Raw genomic sequence first — 20,753 nt, 5'->3', positions numbered from 1 at the left:
CCAAGTCCGAAGCAGTAAGAAAGTCTGTAGTGGGGAGCTGTTCCAGCTTTGACCTGGAAGTACTACCCCTATTGAGGCTTCCAGTAACTGTCATGCCTATGAGGCAGGGCTGAGACAGGAGCCCTTAAGACCCGAGATCCGGATGTGCTTGCTTTCTTGGTTCCTGGATCCCGGACACTGGAGGTAGACCAAGCAGAGTTCTCCAGAGAACACCGGTGGACTGCACCACACCTTTCCTGGACCCTGTAACCTATCCCTTTACTTGCAAGTTACCCCACAAAATACACCTCCCTTTGAACTACATGGAGTTGCCTTAATACTACAAGCAATACAAGACCCAAGCAGCACAGGGAGTGAGAACCAAGTCCCCATCGCCGTCCTCCGGTCTCTAACACATACCATGCCTGTGCACATTAACACACACCACGGTCACAGGCAAAACCACACATGTAATTAACTCATTCATTTAGGGATGTCTTGTACTGGCCTCAGCACTGAACTTCTCTTTCTGCCCTGTTCCTGTGTGATCACTACAGCTTCCAGGTCTACATGTGCTTCCACAATTCTATTCTCAACAAATCCCCTCCTTTAGCCTCACAGCCTACTGCTGCTTTAATGGCACGTAAATAGCTCAGAGGCATTTCCAATGTCAGTTGTTTGTAGACTGCTTGATAGTTTTAAATGAATCTAAAATGGCACATTATTGAAAACAGCACTCACCCTTCTGCACTTTTTCTCCTTGCCTTTACTTTTTTCTTTATCTCATCAAGTCTGCATTACACAGTCACATAAGTGAATGTGTGCATAAAATCCTGCTACATTCTTAATGTGTCATTTCTACCCCTTCCAAGAAAACCAAAATTCGTGAGTATACTATTTCAGCAGCAGTTCTGGTGCCTAGAACAAAAGCTGCCAGTCAGTACATCAGCCAAATGTTTTTGTTAGACCTGGTGAGTTGGCACCGTGGGTGAAGACACTCACCTCTCCTCCCTGCAAACTGGAACCCCTGCAGGGCAGAAGGAGAGAACAACGGACTGGACGAGGCGCAAGGGCATCCACACTTCTCATGCACACACACGTTTAAAAAATCGTTGCTAAAATAGTTCACAGATAATTAATGTCCATCACTCTCATTAAACTGAAGCCTCAGTCTGACAAGAAATTGTTTATGTATATATTTTTTCACAGCTTCTCAAGTGATTTTTTTTTTATTAAATACTTTGAACTGTTTAACTAAAACAATATTAGGGTAATGCTATCTTAACAAGGACAAAGAAGTTTAAAATTGCAAAAAGAAGTAAAGCTACCCAAAAATAGTAAACTAGAAGAATTGATAATAGGCAAGCATATTTGATAATTAGGTAATTATGAATGCATTTAGGGAGAAGTTAACATACAGACAGTAGATGATATTTAGCTAAAGAATGAGGGGAGACACAGACTAGAGACCCCAACATCATCATGTTACAGTGAATGCAATTCCTAACATGTTAGTTCTTTTACTCCTACAAACTACTGCAGGAATTTCCTCCATCATCCCACACACGTCCTCCTCTTTTTTTGTGTCTTAAATCTTAAAGGATCTATTTGCATCTCTGTGTGAATAAGGAGACTTGCCTGTGAAACACACAAGGACAGAGCATTGTTTAGAATCCATTACATTTTGTTCAGCGGTTATAGTCAAATTATAATGTCAACCTTTCTTATTTGTTAGTTCAAGGAAACCAAGAAATGAAAAAGTCACTGGCAGTACAATGTGACTTGGGATGCAGATAAAAAAACCTAAGGAATCTAAAGAGAAAGCTTGTTGACTCTTCAAGTTGTCCTCTTTGTCCTCATTCCTCTAAAAACTGAAGGCAGAATATTAGCATGAAGTTAAGCGTCAAGGTTGCCTACATGTAGCCAGTGGTGTAGATCCTCTCATTTAACCATCAAGTTGGGGAGAACAAGTGTACCAGGGCCAGTTTGGAGGCATGTTTCCCGTCATGATGATCTGGGAAAGATGAACAAGATTAGATGGTTTGCACCTCGGTGAGGACAGCTCGAATGGAGAGGAGCACCAGAGAAGTAGGGCCAGGCACTGCTCATGGCCCCCTTGCTCACTGGTCATGCAATGAATCCATGAGCTGGCTCAGCAAAGGCATTCTCATCTTTGACTCTATAAACCAGTCAGAACAAAGGGCTGGTTTGGGTGTTAGCACTGGCAAGGAGGAGGCCCATGACTCGGCTTGTTTAGCATTCAGTGTGATTCACTAGCAAACTACCAAATAAGCCTTTCAAAGAATAAACACAAGATGAGGAATGCAAGTGAGAAGATCCTCCCTGAGGCCTTGCCTCTTTCCACAAGAGGTTGCTTTCACAGTTCAGTACTACTGGCCTCCTGTGCAGAGGTGGGGATCCTCTTAGCCATCACGATGCAGATGTTGGCAGTTGGAGCATCTGGAGCCATCTGAACGGGAGGTCCTCATGTCTGCACCTTTCCTTTGGGGAACTCTGTTGCTCTAAATAAAAACACTCTGTGTCTTACCTCATAGTACTTTCAGTGTAGTGGGGTTGGCTATGGGCAACCTTCACCACCACAGAGACCTGAACCAGCTCAGGGAACACACTGCTGCTGCTCCATTTAGAAAGCTGGGGTTACTCATCAGCCAGGAACAAGCACTACTAGGCAATAATAGGCTAGCAATATTGTATTCATTATTCAGGGGAAAAAGAAAATAAGTCTTCACAGGAATCAAATCATCGTTTATATTCAATCACTTAGCAACTAACAGAAATGGAAAGAAAAGAATCCTAAAATAAGGAAGTAAAATTCTACTTGTGGGGGAAAAATGCCAAATGAGAGGTATCTGAAGAACATGGGAGAGAGGGGATTCTGACCAGACTAAAAGTGACCTTCAATTGTACTATCAAGAAAGTCACTTATCCAAGCTTCAAACTGTATTTCCATCATTGTCCTCTTTATCATACTGAAATGCATTGGCTGCCTCTCTCAGTAACACCTAAAACCAAACACACACACCACCTCAGTTTACCATGATTTACCTAACTATAAATCTTACAAGATATTGTAGTCTAAGAGTTTTTGCATTTCATATAATTTTCATTTCCTTGTAAAGTTATATTCTTTAAATATCACAGATAAAATAATGAGGACAATACTACACTGAATTCCAAAAATTGACTAATTATACCCTTTTTAGGTCACAGCTAACCTTATTTATATTATTTAGGTAAAATTATGGAAGAATATTTTTATATTCAAGTTCACAATCTGAACACCAATACACCCAACACACAAACACACACACACACACACACACACACACACACACACACACACACACACACACACCGCTAGAGACAGCTCCTTTTGTAAAGTGCTATCCAGACAAGTAAGAAGCCCTGACTTTGATCCCCACAACCCCGAAAGACAAGCTGGATGTGGTGGTATACACAATCCTAGCACTAAAGAGGGAAAGACTGAGGTTCTCTAGGGTTCACTGACCAGCCAGACTAGCCTAATTCTAAGTCCAAGGACCCAGTGAGAAACCTCGTGAAAACACAAAGCTGACAGCTTTCCTTGGGAACAGAACTCACAAGTGCATGCATCCACATACACATGTACACACACACATACACATTGATACCCACACACACCTAACTTAATGACTACATCTAACTTAAGTAGTTAAACATATTGACATAAGTCTGTAATCATTTTACTTACTCAAACTAAAAATAATCTCATTTGCTCAAAGGCGCAAAGTATGATTCGATATCTCTACAATAAACAACACACTTAGTACTTTCAGTATCAAGTGGGAGAAATATAAGTGACACACTTTCAGAAGCAGACTGAAGGGTGAAAATATTGTTGTCCCAGAGAAACAATTACAATTTGTCCCAGACAAAGCAATTTCAGGTGGCAGCGGTGCACGCCTTTAATCCCAGCACTCGAGAGGCAGAGGGTGTCTGTGAGTTCGAGGCTAGCCTGGTCCACAGAGTGAGACAATTTAAACATTGCCGATAAAGGGACGTCCAAATTGACACAGCATTTAACTCAGTACGTATTAGACGCCTAGTTTGTGCCATGAACTTTTCTAATTATTGAAGAAGCTTTGAGTTTTGTTCTTTGTATATTTAAAAACTGGCAGGCACAGCAGGGGTTCAAATAAAGTGAAAGAGTAGCCATAGAGCACCAGCACCCAAGACTCAAGGAACACAGAGCCAGGCAGAAAATAAGATTAAACCACAGTGGATAACGGCAATTTTCCAGTTATAATCAAAATTTAACTTAGATGTTCAAATGTTAAGAACAAAATAAACATAGTGTGGAGAGAACACCGTTAAAATAGTTTTGGTTTCAATGAAACATTAACTTCAGGTGTGGCAGGGGGTTATCAGGCGCTGCAGGCGAGAGTGGAAAAGAAAACACAGCATGGGTGCTCAGAAGAGGAACTGAGGGAGGAAGAGTGATCCCAAATCTATTAGGGCACCAGTTTTCACAGCTCTGATTGGAGCACAGCATTCAGTCACCGCAGAGAAGAGGCGAAGGCGGAACGCTCGGATGCGCGGATGCGCAGTTGAGAAGGTTTCGCCAAATGTAAAATGGAAGAAAAGGAGCACAAGAAATAAAGATCTGGAGAGACAGAGATTGAAGCTGTCTGCTGGGTCTTGTTTGGGTGGTGAGTGGAAGGAAAGAAGGGTTGGAAGCACTGGTCTTGGAGGGTAGGACACAGAGTATAGGCAGTCCTTTGTTTCATGATTCCAAATCTGAGTGGTTAACACACAATGAAGAAGGAAGTCAGTGCAGAGATTGTGTCTGCCCGAGCAATTGGCTTCCCAGTCTATACACTGTAACCAGTTCTTGTGCTGAGAAGGGATGTGGATGAAGAACACAGCCCTTCAGATTTCCAGATCAGAAAGGAAAACAAGAAAGATGCCAGTGGTCCTGCTGGGTAGGTGCAGCCTTTTAAAGTCAAGGAAAAATAAAATAAAACAACATAGATCAACTCATTTCATTTCCCATGCCTCTTCCCAGGGAACTGAGCTGACTTGCTCTATAAATTCTTGATAACCCACTCAAAGAGTGTCCTCTATGACCATGCTATGTGTCTTCTCTAACCTTCCAGAATTTCAAACGTTTTCCAATTTATTAAAACTCTAGCAGGAAAATTAAAATTCCAAAAATGCCTTCAAGTTGATGTGCTGATTGTGACCTGCGCTTGCCTTTTATTTACAGGGAATGTTTCCCCTTGTGAAAGACAAACAATATCTGTATGTCATAGTTTTTTTTTTTTAAGAGAACTCTTTTTTTTTTTTAAGATTTATTTAATTATTGTGTATACAGAAGAGGGCACCAGATCTCATTACAGATGGTTGTGAGCCACCATGTGGGTGCTGGGAATTGAACTCAAGACCTCTGGAAGAGCAGTCAGTGCTCTTAACCTCTGAGCCATCTCTCCAGCCCTGTATGTCATAGTTTTAAAAATCAGTACCATAACCCTAGACATCCATTAAATGTCCTTCTCTTCTAAATGATTTCCTTCATGCTCATCTTATCGTGGATATGTAAATATACTACAAATGATTCCATTTCAGGAAGATAAGAGTTTCTGCAAACCCACTTATTCTCAAGAAACAGTTCTTTCTTCAAGCTTTCATGGATAGACATTTGGAATGAGTCATGTTGCTTCTCTCTCCTGAACTCCTACTCACTCAGCACATTTCTTCTGGGCTTTGATTTCCACCCCATGACTTTACACCTTTAGATCAGCAGGAAACTCTCTCTGTTTAAATTTGACTGATATTTTTTCAGTCCTGTCTCACTTAACACTCAGTAACATCTAACAAAGGCAATCACTTTGCTATTATTACAGGACATTGTTACCTGGCCTTTAATGCCACTCATTTCTGGTGTGGTTTTTCATCTCTGTGACAACACATTTTCACTCTTTGCAAGACAGTCTATTACAAAGATATTAAAATGTACCTAATTTTTTCTTAATATTATCTTTATTCATTTTGTTTCCCAGATATCCTGATCTATGCCAAATGTTTCAATTACCAACCACATAAACAAATGAATTTCTCTTTTGTGGTTTGCTGTTCTCATCTCTTTGTTCATTATAGGTCACTGTTCACTAAAGAATTATGCTTGCCTAAATGATGGAAATTCATTTTATTATGCTGGTATTCATAGGGAATAAGAGAAAAATAATCACTAGCTATTTCTTTATAAGTGCCCTTGTCCTTTTTTTGAATGAACTCATATTCTCTCCTCAAGACTCAACTCAGATCATATTAATCTCATTAATGTATTAGTCTTCTCTCTCCATGACTCTATACTACAGATGCCTACACACATTACTTCACACAGCTTGAACTCCGCTAATTTCTGCACCCATGTGTCTCCTTCTACATCCCTATTTAGGAGCTCCACAGTGTCAAGGTCAGGTTATGGTTATAAGTTTGTTTCCAGAACCATCTACTCTGATGTATGGTAGGTGCTAAAATATTTTAAATGAATAATTGAATGCTAATAGATCAGTACTTCCTAACTGTGTTCTAATTTTCAAAGACATTTTAATGTATGTTCCCAGAATGAGATATTCTGTGATTAAACAACTAGGGAAGTTTCTTTTCAAATCTCTAATACATACTGTATCAGAAGAACTGTTTCAGTGTGACTTTGGTATATTCTGATCAATGTGGTGCTGCTAAGAAATGAAAAGTACACCAAATGTAACAGATACTTGGTTGTGTTTAACACTGTCACTAATGTTCAGAATCAAAGGCCACTGGTTAAATCATAAAAATATATTATAGTCAAATTTAAGATATTTTTTAAGTAACCTTATGCAGATACAATCTCTATGTTAAGTATCTAATTTTCCACCAAGCAGGCATCCAGGCAGCTTGGATGAAAGCCACATCAATAGATACAAGACGAGATTTCCAACTGAAGATCGAACCTTAGTCCGCTGTTTCAGAGTGTCTGTGGGTTTGTATAGAGCACATTCCAAACCGGAGACTTTGCCAGGGGTTCTCACCTTCCTAATGCTGCAACCTCTTAATTCAGCTCCTCCTGTTATGGTGACCCCCAAACATAGAATTATTTGCACTGCTTCTTTGTAAGTGGAATTTTGCTACTGTTATGAATTTAATGTAAATATCTGTGTTTTCTGATGGTTTTAGGTGAGCCCTGTGAAATGGTTGTTCTATCCCAAAGTGGTCGTGACTCACAGGTTGAGGAACACCGCCTTAAACAAATAGTAACAGTTGTCCTCTGAATGGTTTTTATGCTGAGCCTTTGTTAACAGGTGACAGGCAGGAACCTCTATTTCGCAAAGAGAAAGTTCTAACATATGCTGCGACAAACAACCTTATGTAACAATAGAACACCCATCCTGATATTCAGCTCTCTTATTAAGAACAACATGATAGCAAAGTGACTCATCAGCTTGTGTGCTTTCTTGATTCTAGTAATTTGGGACAAGTGTGGGGAAGTTACAGTTGTTAATGTGCAGCCCAAAATGACAGACGAGAGAAGTTACTAAGCAACATTAAGTACTTGTATTTTCCTATTCTTTCAGAGCTGCCCAAAGCTGAATAATTCTATAATCTAAAGGGAAAAGAAAGGTAATGTGGGAGTCATGTTTTGAACTGAATGAAAATGTTGTGTTCTGAGAAGATGGTTAACTCTGAATGCATCAGCCTTGGTCTGATGACCACGTCAGGTTAGGCATGACCTCTTGAACTCACTGTTACCTCCCATGATCGCTGGAAGCTGCACACAGTAGAGTTGAAATGGAAGACAACACAAGGGACTGGGACAAGCAGGGGTGAGGGACGGAGGCTAAGGGTTCTTGCGACCAGGTCTTCCCATGGACGTGGCTCCCCTGTGGTCAGTATCAGCTCTTGGTTTCCATCAAAGCAAGACTGTGGGAGCAAATTGTGTACTTGGCTTATTACTCAATATGTTTCCTTGAGCCCTTCCCAGTCACTGCAGTGAGGGTAACTTTGAACACTGTAGGGATTTCTCGGATTTCCTGACTCATCCTTTGCTGACCCCAGCAGGATGCTTCACAAAGGAAATCTATCAATGGCTGAAAAACAGCATCAGATATAGGAGCACGGTGTTAATGTGTCTGTCTCTTGAGGTGACAATCTTAGTAACTTCATTTAAATGACTCTTAATCTTCCCACAAGTAGCTGGGGACTGGTTATAGAATCCAAAATTCACTTGCAGAAAGGCAGGATGAGTGAGAATTCTCCAGCTCTACTTTCATTAGCCAGCAAAGGGGAGTCTTGGTGAAAAGCCAAGGAAACAACACTTCCTTATGTTCTCTGTGTCAGCAAAACAAGTGGCTGAAAAAACCACAAACTCATCTTTTCTGCTTCAGGTTTCGTCTTCAGGTCAAGGAGTCTGTGATGGTTTCCCATCGGACACTCCATTCCTTCTAGTTCATATAACTCAAAGGCTGTCCACTAGGCAGTAATAGATTTCCTCACACAAGAGGTACACATAGAAAAAAAAAAGCAGGTGAATCAACATAGAGGAAAACAGAATGCTCTCTGTATTGCTCTATGTTGATTAGTATAAATGGATATTATGACAGTGTTTTCAGAGTTCTAAAAAAAATGAAAGACTTCTCATTGTGGTTTTAGGAATGGTGTAAAAATGTTAAAATTTCTAATGTTTAACTGTGTCATTTACTCCTCTTGGGGAGTTTACAGTTCATTTCTGATTTATCTATATTATCAGTAACCTCTTTTTAAACAATTCAAGAAAATCCTTTTTGGTAAAATAATAATGAAGACAATCTAGGAAAAAAAGCTTAAGATAATAAACAGCTTTACAAGTGTCAGTAAATGAATTCATTACTATAAAACAAAAATAAGGAATGTCAACATTTAGAGTCCTTTTAGAATATTTTCCTTAATATATCAGAAATAAGGTTCCAAGTCATCTGGGACTAGAAGTAGCTAATGTGTGTGTGTGTGTGTGTGTGTGTGTGTGTGTGTGTGTGTGTGTGTGTGTGTTTATGAATGTGTGTGAGGTTGTGTATATGGCATATATGTGCTATAAATATGTGTGCTTTATATGCTTGGCATGGATGTGTGCACATCTGTGTGGGTATGGGGGCCAGAAGCTGACTTCAGGTGTCTTCTCTATAGCTCTCCACCTTTTTATTTTTCAGATTGTTTTTTTTTTTTTTTTTTTCTATTTCTTTCTGAACCTAGAGCTAACTGATTCAGCCAGCCGGACAGCCTGGCCAGGGAGCTCCTGGGACCCTATTGTCTCCATAGCCCATAGCACTGGGATTACAGAGGCAAAGCACCATGGCTAGCTTGTGTGTGGGTTCTGGGGATCCAAACTTGGGCTTTGGAGGGGATACAACAGCACTTTTCCTCCTGAGCCATCTCTACAGTCTAACGTTTTTTAATATTGTTTATTATGAATTTTCTTTTTAAGAGCATCATCATACACGATTAAAGCACATATTTATATGAAATTGATTTCATTTTTCATCATGCCTGATGTATAAAAAAATCTAAGCCATAGCATTTAAATAATAGACTAAAGTTTAATCAAGTATTAAGGATTTGAGTCCTGGCAGGCATTTTTAATGCAGTTAGAAGCGTTTAATGGTATTTCACAATACATAAGAAGTAAATGAAACAAAATTCAAATTAGAGTCTTTGCATATTGAGCAATTTTATGTGCAGTTGATTTTTTCCAAATCATTATCTATATTTCTATCTCATCATGAACAATCAAAATGTGGAATTATCTAAAGGCAAAGGAAATAAATTATAAAGCAAGGTCCAGCTGCTTTGCTAAGGGGAGCATCATACTGTGATTACTCAGTTAATGAAACTCTAAAGATATTTAAATAGCTAACACACTTTTCTTCCCACTTGTCCTCCTACTGATTAAAATTTTTATGTGATAACTGATTTATGGGGATTAGAGAAGAATAATATTAAATGATTTGACCTCAGAAGGTACTGTTAAATAAGTCTTCTATTTGAAAAGTCACATGCTATGGCCAATTCACATCATTATGGAATTTAAGTATGTAAAGAAAAGCTTACAATAACCTCATTAAAAGTAGAATTAAATTATTCCAAGAACTGAACACACTTCTTTGGAAGACAGATTGAAGACTGATTTTTCCCTCTGTTAACTATAGTTTCTTCTTTGGTGATACTGAAGAATGCAAAGTCTGCTTGTAGAATGACTGAACAATAGGTAGTCATGCTTAAATTAAAACCATGTAAGGTGTTTTTCTTTAATAAAAAGAAGATATAAAACAATATCATCACTTTGTTTTTGGCTGGGGATGTAGCTCAACCAGTAGACTGCTTGCTTACTCTTCAAGAAGCCCTGGGTTTCATTCCCAGCACCAAATCATGCCAGATGTGGTAGCACACACATATAATGTCAATATGTAGAAAGCGGAGTGAGGAATATTGAACATGAACATTTAATGTCATCTTCAGCTACATAATGAGTTTGAGACCACCTTGGGCTATTTGAGAACCTGTCTCCAAATAAATGAATTATAACATGCTACTACTACCATATTACTACCATGAATTGTTTTACAACTTCAAACTACTAACATTTTATACTTCTCTTATTATGAAATTTGTTTTTATTTTCTGTCTAAAGATAACTTAATACTGCAAACCCAGAAATTAGATATCAATGAATATTCGTATTATGTGTTTTGATAATAATACATGCATTTTTCATATTAATGTTATCCCCGCTATAATAAATATATAATAAGAAATCTTAAATGCCCCTGAATTAAAAGCTTTCTAAGTACAGACAAGAAACAGAGAATTCCACAACTAACTTCAAATAACACATAAAGTCAAAATACAGTCATACAGAAAATACCATGGAAACTAGCCTTCAAGCTACTTGTACAAATTGTAAATAAAAAATGAATTTTTTGCTTTGATATGACTCTCATCCCCCAAGACATAATACTGATGCCTAGAAATACCCCCCAAAAAATGAAACACACTTCAAATCCCAAGAATTTTGCAAAATAGATTCACAATCTAAAATATAGAGGGTAGTAAATGTGTTTTGAATGATTTTATAGTATTTTTATGAGTTCTACCTATCACAATATTACTCTGGCTCAAGACTTTATACCTAGCTTTTGAAATACAATTCTTTGATTTGTTGAGAAGGACATTGATTCTAATTATTATATAAGTGGGTCTCCCTATTATTCAAGGGGTTGGATTCAGTTGATTAGATAAAGTGCTGACTATTCTCCAAAACTGTGTTCTGCAAAGCACTGATGTTTCAGAAATAAACCAGTAGGCCTTGGCTCCGGTCCTCAACACAGAAACTGGAAAATGCTCACCTTTACCAATGAGGAAAGAACAAGTTGGAGTAACCTCACATACTGTGGAGCCAGTGGTTAGAATCCAGACAGAATCTCCAGGAGAAGTTTAAAGCATAAAGATTCATCTTGAAGGGAAACACTTCAGTGTGTAGGAAAGCCAAGAGGAGTTTGAGTGTCAAGAAACAAATTGCAGACAGAGGAGCAAATGAAACAAAAGAGGTTAGAAATGGTGTAAACTCTGCCAGGTTATACTAAGCCCAGGCAGTTAGTGAGCTTGCAACTTTTTGTTTAAAAGCATGGTTTCCAGAGCTAGACTGTCTAGATTTAAAGCTCTGGTCTACATCTACCAATTTGTGACTGTAAAAAAGTCACTTGACCCTGTCATCCTTCAGTTTTCCCTTTATATAATGGGAAGGAAGATTGTCAAGTTAAGGGTATTGTCAAGATTTAAATGTATGAGACTTGTAAAAGTACCATCATGTAGTAAGCACACAATACACTCACTCCGCTAACATTATCTTTAAGTCATAAGAGAGTGAAAACCAATGTGCAAGGAAGCCAATGTTAATAATTATTTAAAAGTCAGCTCTCAACACTCAGTGTCCATCCTCAAATAGAAATGTTACAAATGACAAAAGAATGAAGCAAGACCAAGAATATATGTTTGCAAACCTCCTTCATTACACATGTGTGTGAGAACAGCTCTGTAGCATGGACCCTGTTTATAGAGCACATTCTTACACTTTCTGATTTTAAGTTAATAGCTTTTGGTCCTTATATTTAGAGTGGTTGGCTGATTGGCGGCTGCCAGTCAAAAATAACTGAGTCAATAACTCTGTGTTTTGAATTTACAATGCAATGCAAACTTCCTGTTAAAAGGCAAGTCCTTCATTTCAAGTTGTTGACTCAGATAATCCTTAAAGAAAAATAAAATTCTGCCGTTTAAATTCAGCATGCTAAGAAAGACCAACCCTAAAATATTGTTTGGCTCTAAGCCTATAACATTTTCATTTTATTCTTGTTAGTGTTTGTCTTGAGAAGAAGATAAGTGGCATTAACCAGGTTAGGCTCATTCACACCTGACCACTTTGGTCTAATCCTCCCTAGTTAAAGATGGTCTTTAGCTTTCCTGGCAATTTTTCAAGAAATGATTATGCAAAATCCAACGGCATTTCCATGCACTTTTTTATCTCATTATCTGGATCTTCCCCATCATATTGCTTTATCTTTTTTTTCTCTTTTAAAAAAATACATAAGGATTGCCCAAAGGTAAGCCCAATCTAATTTTATAATTAAACTTTATAAGGAGATGTTTGAGTCTCTGCTTTGTCCTTGACTTTGAAGGTCTCTACCCCAAACACGGCCCAAAGAACTCATATCTCCACATCTCACAGAACAAAACAGGTACACATATTTTTACAGCAGCCTCCTGGGGAGTACTTCCTTCTTGGAACTTTCAAATTATTTCCTCCCTTATTAGCCCCATCATCTTTTTTCCTGGCATCAACCCCAGTTTCATTTCTACAGTTTGTAAAGCCAGCAATTGAAATGGTGGCTATGCCAAGCTTTGGACTTGGGGTCAACTGAGATTCCAATTTTCGTTATTCCTATCTTGAGTATAAAGAGAACAAGGTAATCTCTCTTACCTAGAATGATTTCTCAAGTAAGTCCAAATAACAGTGCCTACAAAATGATGCACTTGGGCACCTGATCCACAGCAGAGTTCTTTCCTAATAGAACAGGTAACAAAGTGACTAGGAAGGTGAGTCACACCAGGGAGGCTATCCTAGTCTACCATTGTCAACTGTGTTTTCTTAACATATTCTCTTTATAAGTTCAGTATTGGGTCATATTTATCTTAAACGGTAGCAAATATCTTCTGCCTATAGCTTTTGAACCATAAATAAGACAACATATTGTAAGTGCTTTATTTGCAGTTACTGAATTTGTAGTAATTGTCAATTGCCCTTTCTTCACGTGGTAAGAAACCGTACTTGGTAAGAATGCAAGAAGCTTTCAAGTACTTTACTTCCTTCTAATACCCAATGATGAACAAGTACTCAGAACTCTTCCTTGAGGTTAAATTTCATGTCAACGTTTCATGATAGAAAAAATTCTACAGAAAGGGGAACAATCTTCTTCCCGGCTCTGCCTGGAGCTTCCTGTGTGCAGCGGTGCTCTGGGCTAGAGGTATGACTCCTAAGGGAATTCTGTCGCTGTTGTGCATATACAAATACAGCTCAGATCCTGAAGCTAGCCAGGAAAGGATAATATTAGAATGGCTTCTCTAGCCATGCATGACCTCAGTCATTATTAGCAGGCAGATTTAGACTCAGAGAACTGCTACTAACTTTGAGATTTCTGACTCCGGCTATTTCTTCCAACAGCATTCTCAGGAAAGCATGAGTCACAAGCTCCTTGCCTACTTCAGACACTGTCCCAACAAATTGACTAATGCTTTAAACATTAAAATAATTTCGCTGCAAAGTAATTTTGACAATCCTCTTCCCAGGTACAGTACCTCCTCTTCTTGCAGTATGACAACACCCTGAAGTATGAAAAAAACACATTGCTATGACTCGGCTCTAATAAGCTCCTGTCTTTGAAGAACTCTTGATAAATGGCTGCAAGTTCTTAGCCTGGTTTTCCTTCAGTTGGCTGAATGTCTAACTCCAAGCACTCAGTGTCTTTAGAGTATTATGGAACCGCTTGGAAACTCAGAGCAGTATATTTTAATTTGTGTATGGATGTTTCTCCCCCTCCATCTCTCTCTGTCTCTCTCTGTCTCTCTGTCTCACTCTTTGTCTCTCTGTCTCTGTCTCTCTCTCTCTCTCTTTCTCTCATTGCTGTGTAAAAGGTTTACTTGCCTTCACAAGACAAACACATTCCCTGGATCACATGTTACTCACTAATTCACAGAGTTACATTTAGGGATTATGCATGAAAAAATTTTATAGGCAGAATGGTTGCCTAAAATAATTGGTTATTTCAACAAAAATGCCACATTACTAAGTGAACTCTTATATCTAGAGATTTCTGAGGTGAGTGGATGATTAAACAAAACAACTCTGGTTACTCCTTGGCTTGTCTTATTTGGAAATAGATTGGATGGTTTAGGCAGAGTCAGAAAATTGTAAACTAAAATGGCAGGATAGCTGCAGCCCTGGATTTCCTCTTATCTTGTGATAGAGGGTTTCAGAGTTACATTCATTTCACAGCAATTACAGCAATTGTCGTCTCTTTCTCAGTTTTAGACAGGGTCTCACTTCATAATCTGAAACTCCTTGTGTAACTCTGTCTGGTCTCATATTTATGAGAATCCTCCTGTTTCAGAACTGGGTAGGCTAACAGGTGCAAGTCATGTCTGGCCACAGAATTTGCCTCAAAAGTTTGAAATGACTTTGACCTATAAAAAAAAAAAAAAAACCCATGATAGTATAAGTGCAAGTGTCTATTTGAAGATCCCGGAGTCCTGGAGCCTGTTTTAGGAAACTTCTGCTGTAACTATAATTGTTCCTGGAGTACAGTATAGTGAAACAGTCATTTCTCCACTGATCCTCCAACTAAGTCTAACATACCCGTTCTAATTAAGAGATTCGTTTATTTCTCCTTTCTGTTTGTTTCTGTCATTTGAAAAATTGGGGGTGGTTTTCCATGAGAGTGAAACTGGCCAGATAAGCCCACTGTTTTAAGTTCATTATTTCTAGTTTCCCTTTTAGAAAAGACCTTTAGTATCCTGCCAACATTTTGTTTATTTGGTAATTTGCTTTACAATGGGCTAGCCCTTGCTGACCTATTTTTAAGAGTTGGTTATCTGCAGTTTGAACAAACAGGCTGGAGTTGTTTTTGAAAGTTCTTAAGCCTTCATTTTCTTCTTCCAGTGAACACAGTCCTGCTAAGTAGCTAAGTACAATGACATCTATGTGAAAATTATCCCTTGGAAATCACGAAGATTTCAAATCATACTAACCAGGCAGTGGGGATAATTGTAGCAATAAGAACCTGGGAGACTCCACCCCACCCACTGGGAAGAATTTGAATGTTTATCATATCATCAGTGTCGATCAGACTGTCACTACGAAGCTAGCTATAGATCAAGTTCACGTTTAATTTTAATATTGTAAAAGTAAATAAAAGACATGCTTGTTTTGTTTGCTTGTTTGTTGACAAATCAGAAAATGAATCTGGAATGAAATTTAGGACAAACGGGCCATTTAAAAATCGAAGCCGGCTTCTATGATTCCTCTCCATCCACCCCCACAGGCAACCTGCCATCTCATCAGTAACTTTCAGGGGATCACACTCACTCGCCAGTCTCCTTGCCTGTAATCACAATTAACTGAGCACTTTTGCCCAGACTCACCTAACATTAGGTTCCCTGCCGCAGATAACAGTAAGGCGACTAATAACTAGCACATGCTTTCAGATTTGCATGGAGAAGCCGAAGCTCTGCTTCCCTAACTTTCCTCGCCATTTCTTCTCGGCTTCCCTTCCCCCGCACCACATACCCAGAGGCCACTCAAACTGCCAACCAACCGTGCTGAGTTGAACTTACTGCAGCGTGATGCAGGCGAAGGCTAGGCGCATCTCGGAAGCGAGAGCGACAGCTTTTCCGGAGAGGAACTGGGACCAGCCAGCTCTCAGGATCCTTTCCAATTCACACGCACTCTGCTCAGTCAGAAGGCTCCCACACAGCCCGGCTTCCCCCAAGAGCGGAGCTTCAAGAACTCTGCTCAGAGCATCCTCCTCCCCGCTGCCACCCGCTTCCAGAACACACGGCCCGTTGGAACTAGTGACTGAAAGATGGAAGTCTTCTTCCAGGCAATGTCACGGGCTGCTTGCAACCCACCACTCCCAGATCATTTGCAACTCAAAAACAGCGGAGGCTGAGAGCTGTAGGCTTCCGGAGCCTGAAAGTCAATTTTGGCATCTCCTCTTCCCCACATCTCACTCCTCCCACTTCACCCTCCTCTACCGAGGCCACCTCCAGTCCTCTGGTCTTTCGCACAGGCTAGGTATTGCAAAGGCTTGTTTCCTTATGCAAACCACTAGGCATCAGGAATGAAACTGAATTTGTCAGAGAGGAAATACCTGTTGTCCGTGCCTAAGGCTCTTCTCTCATCTCTCTTGGTCCAGGATTTGTGTGAGAACGCGTTGATTCGGGAAGTGTGTGCAATGTGTGTGTGGTGGTGAGGCGGCGGTCTGCGTGGCTGCAAGCTACAGCCCTGCCTGGCTGCTGAGGCTGCTGTTGCTAGTATAGCTGTTGAGCACGGGGGAAATAAGATAGGCAGACAGGGCTTCCCAGCTGTTTAACTGCTGGCTGAGTTATGATCAGACGGTGGGGGAGACAATGCAGGCGTTAGTAGCTGTTATTGAGACTTCTAGCTGGATTGTCTGCAATTGCTGTCATTTAGTGTACATTTTCCCCTCCACCAGAAATCTGATGCCTGTCTCCCCTCTCCTTATTACTCAAGTGTATACTCTGGCTGCTGGGTGATTGCCCACTCCCCTCATCCATTTAATGCTCTCTGTTGCTTCATTCCTGCTTGGTGACTGAGAGCAGGTGAATGGAAGATGAATGAGGATCAACTACAAAGGCAGGGGATGAAGAAGAAAAATGGTATGCAATTGTAACCAACCAGGACACAGATAATGTGCTAAAAGTAATGTATTGGGTAATATATATATATATATCATCTAGTTACATGATCCAATGTGTGCAAAACCTGCTAGCAATTAAGGTGCATGTTCACTTCCTCCAATGAGGGTTACACTGATGAATGTGTTGTGATGGTTCTCAGCCTCCTGGCAGGATATCCACTGTGGTTTCAACATACTAGCATCAGTTTGTAAGATGCAAACGTTGGTGAAGCCTACCTGTTATTTCTGTGGATACACACTTTCTCTCCTTGCTTATTCACTCACTGCCCTTATTTGTCTTCAATTTACAATGATATGAAAATTATTAGCCAGCAGAAGTTACAGACATTCTTCCCAAATGATTAGCAGCATCTTAATGTCCAACATCATTTGATCTAGCAATAGTTGTGTTCACATTATAGTTTTATAATAGATCAGAAATAATGAATAACACACACACACACACACACACCCGTTTAATGAACAGTACTTATACTCTATTGTTTGCTTTCAGTTGTCTGAGTTAAAAATAACTACATCTTTTTAATTTTATTTGTAATGCATTATATTTAACCATTTCTGCCTTGCTATGAATGCTTTTTCATATCTGTCATATTTAACTCTATCATAGGGCTTATATAATCAAGGTTAAACAAGATAGATAGAAACATGAAAAAGTCAAACCCTGGAAATATAACAAATCCAAAAGAAGGAAAAAGAAGCCTAAAGAATTAATAATGTATCTTCTCTTGATTTGTTTTATATCAGAAAGTTATAGCTGTTAGATAAACAAGGACTAATTAATGAACAAAGCATTTATCAATTATTTAATAGGTATCAATTTACAAAAAAACAGACTTTACTATAATTATAGTGAAAATAAAATATCAATACTTTATTTGAAAAATCATATACCATACTAAGAAATTTTAAGTATAAAATTTTAATAAAAATATGATACCACATTTCACCCTTTCATGGCTTTTTTTGTGAGGAAGTGCTAAGTAGCACATAAAAAAACCAAATCATTAAAATGCAAAAAGTAAATTCTAAAGTTTCACGCATATGTAGTGCAGACAATATAAGGGATTAATCTCCACCTCTGAGAAACACATTCTGATGAGAAAGTCTATTTCATTTCAAACTCACTCTAACAAATATTCCAGCATCTGAAAAGTCCAGTGTGTAGTCTTTCAGCTAACAGTCTTCCAGCTCCAGGTCTATCTTCCTGCTTATGGTCTTCCAGTTCATAGTCTTCTAGCTCCTGGTCTGTCTTCCTGCTCATGGTCTTCCAGCTCATGGTCTGTCTTCCTGCTCGTGGTCTTCCAGCTCATGGTCTGTCTACCAGCTTGTAGTCTTCCAGTTTATAGTCTATCTTCCAGCTCGTGGTCTTCCAGCTCATGGTCTGTCTTTCAGCTCATGGTCTTCTGGCTCATGGTCTGTCTTCTAGTTCTTAGTCTTCCGGCTCATGGTCTATCTTCCAACTCATGGTCAGTCTTCTAGATAGTGGTCTTCTAGCTCCTGGTCATCCAGCTCCTGGTCTTCCAGCTCATGGTCTTCCTGCTTTGGTCTCCAAAAGACTGGGATCAGAAACTATCACCACTACTTAACACTTGCAATTCTGTTTTAGCCTTTACTCTTATTTTGAAATCTAAATTTTAGGAAAAGCAATAATTTTTTTCAATTTTATATATTTTTTATTTATTTATTTTTCATTTAATTTTTTTTCATTTGAATGCTAACATCTGATCTTGGTCAAAATGGAAGTGACGCAAGATATTGAAATAATTGTAACAACTATTAAAATCTAGTTAAGTACTTTTTTAAAAAATTGCTGACAGCATTGCTGAGATTTAAAAACAAATAACAGAACTTCTGACCAAATTCAGAGCTTGGTGATGGAGGAAGGGAATCTTCAGCAGAGGACTGAGTACTGATCCTCAGTTCTGCCGCTTACAATTAGAGGACTTTTCATTTTGTAAGAAAACTTGAAATCACTGCTTCACAGGACTCTCTTTAACATGTTTCTGTGATTAGATTTAAATGAAAATCTTCATGAGTATCTTTATGTAATTAGTAAATCTAAAGCTAGTGAGAAAAAAATAAAAAACTGCCTTGTAAATATTCATTTTTTTAAAAATGGCACATCAAAAAATCCTGGTTTTTAGGTGTGTATGTCTGTGTGTGTGTGTGTGTGTGTGTGTGTGTGTGTGTGTGTGTGTGTAAGTGCTTATGCAGATATGTACACATGAGGGTGGAGGCTAGGAGTCAGTATTGAGTGTCTTCCTCTATTGCTCTAGGCAAGTCACTCAGGAGCCTGGAGCTCTGACCAGGCCGCCTTGCCTCAGTGGACCAGTGGTCCTCCTGTTTCTGTGGTGATAGACATGACCCTCACTAAGCTTCTGATATAGATCCCAGGGACCTAAACTCAGGTCCTGATGCTGATGTGGCAAAAGATTTGTTGACATAGTTACCTCAGCAGCTAGAATGAAGCAATCTTAAACTTTGTCTGAATCTCTTTCACTGTCAACCTGTGACAGCTCAGTCTGAAGTCACTAACAATGCTCCTTTCTTGGAGGAAAGCCAACATTGTGTAAACAAACAAACAAACAAATCAAAACAACCAAAAAGAAAACCAAAAGACATTGTGTGTATAGTTTCCTTATATATTGCTACATCTGTCAAAAGGTTTACAGCATGGCTATCCAGAGTCAATAGGTTATGAATAAATAAAACAGGGGTAAATAAAATAATTTATGGCAGCAAGATGCAGATATTTGGACTCTTCCTGTCTTCATTTTGCTTGTACATACATGTAGCACTATAATGATGTGACTCACTTGGCATGGCCTCCAAGTATCCTTTCAGATCTATCACTCACAAACTCCACAGCACAGTGTGATTAATATCTGCCCCTCAAGACTCCTCAGAAATGAGTTTCTCCTCCACAAATACAATTAATAAATTTCCTAGAATCTCACCCCCAGATCAGCAAGGAACTAAAATCAAGACATTCTTTTTTATATAAATATTTTTATTTTATAATTAATTTAATTTTACATGTCAGCCATGGATTCCCCTGTCCTCCTTCCTCCTACCTCACAGCCTTCCCCCCAATCCTCCAAGGCAGGGTCTCCCCTGGGGAGTCAACCCAGCCTGGTACATTCAATTGAGGCAGGTCCAGTCCCCTACTCCCTGCACCGAGGCTGAGCAAAGTATCTCAGCATAGGCCCTAGGTTCCAAAAAGCCAGCCCATGCACCAAGGACAGATCCCAGTCCCACTGCCTGGGGGCCTCCCAAACAGTTCAAGCTCATGGACGGTTTCACTTATCCAGAGGGCCTGATCCAGTTCCATGGGGGCTTCTCAGCTAGAGATATTGAGATCATGATTGGAAAAAGCACAGGGACAAATGGCTAAAATCAAGATATTCTTATCCCACAAAGCCTATAGAGCCTCCTTCACCCACTGCTTCCCAAAGCTCTGTCCAGTCTGAGGAGGCTGGACTAAAGAGGCTTCAGAGAAGCAACTCCTTACAACTTCTGAATGGGCCTGTATTCCTAAAACGGTATGAGCTTTAATTAATGCTTAGAAATGACATGACATGTTAATTATATCTTTAAAAAAAGTGGAAAAAGAAACAGTTCAGCTCGTTATAAGGTCAACTTTTAAAGGATATAGATTCAATAAACAAATGTATTCTTATATGCAACTTTGAATGATTCAAGTTCAGA

General features: G+C 39.2%; 1 protein-coding gene across 5 annotated transcripts in view; it reads right to left on the bottom strand.

Annotated features, from left to right (window-relative positions):
* The window catches only part of Dgkb (diacylglycerol kinase beta), a 717,548-nt gene extending 700,863 nt beyond the window's left edge, over positions 1 to 16,685 (bottom strand). For 2 of the 5 annotated variants that reach the window (XM_037210502.1, XM_037210504.1), the window contains exon 1: positions 15,937 to 16,411. The gene's annotated coding sequence lies outside the window, so the exon portion shown is untranslated. Of the gene's footprint in view, positions 1 to 15,936; positions 16,412 to 16,472 lie in introns of those variants that run through there. The other 3 variants (XM_028872291.1, XM_028872289.2, XM_037210503.1) reach the window with 2 other exon arrangements.
* Between the last annotated feature and the right edge of the window lie 4,068 nt (positions 16,686 to 20,753).

The sequence above is a fragment of the Peromyscus leucopus genome, chromosome 14 (assembly GCF_004664715.2).
Source record: "Peromyscus leucopus breed LL Stock chromosome 14, UCI_PerLeu_2.1, whole genome shotgun sequence".
NCBI classification, from domain to species: Eukaryota; Metazoa; Chordata; class Mammalia; order Rodentia; family Cricetidae; genus Peromyscus; species Peromyscus leucopus.
The sequence above is the reverse complement of the archived record's forward strand: the minus strand, read 5'-3'. Positions and strand labels throughout refer to the sequence as shown.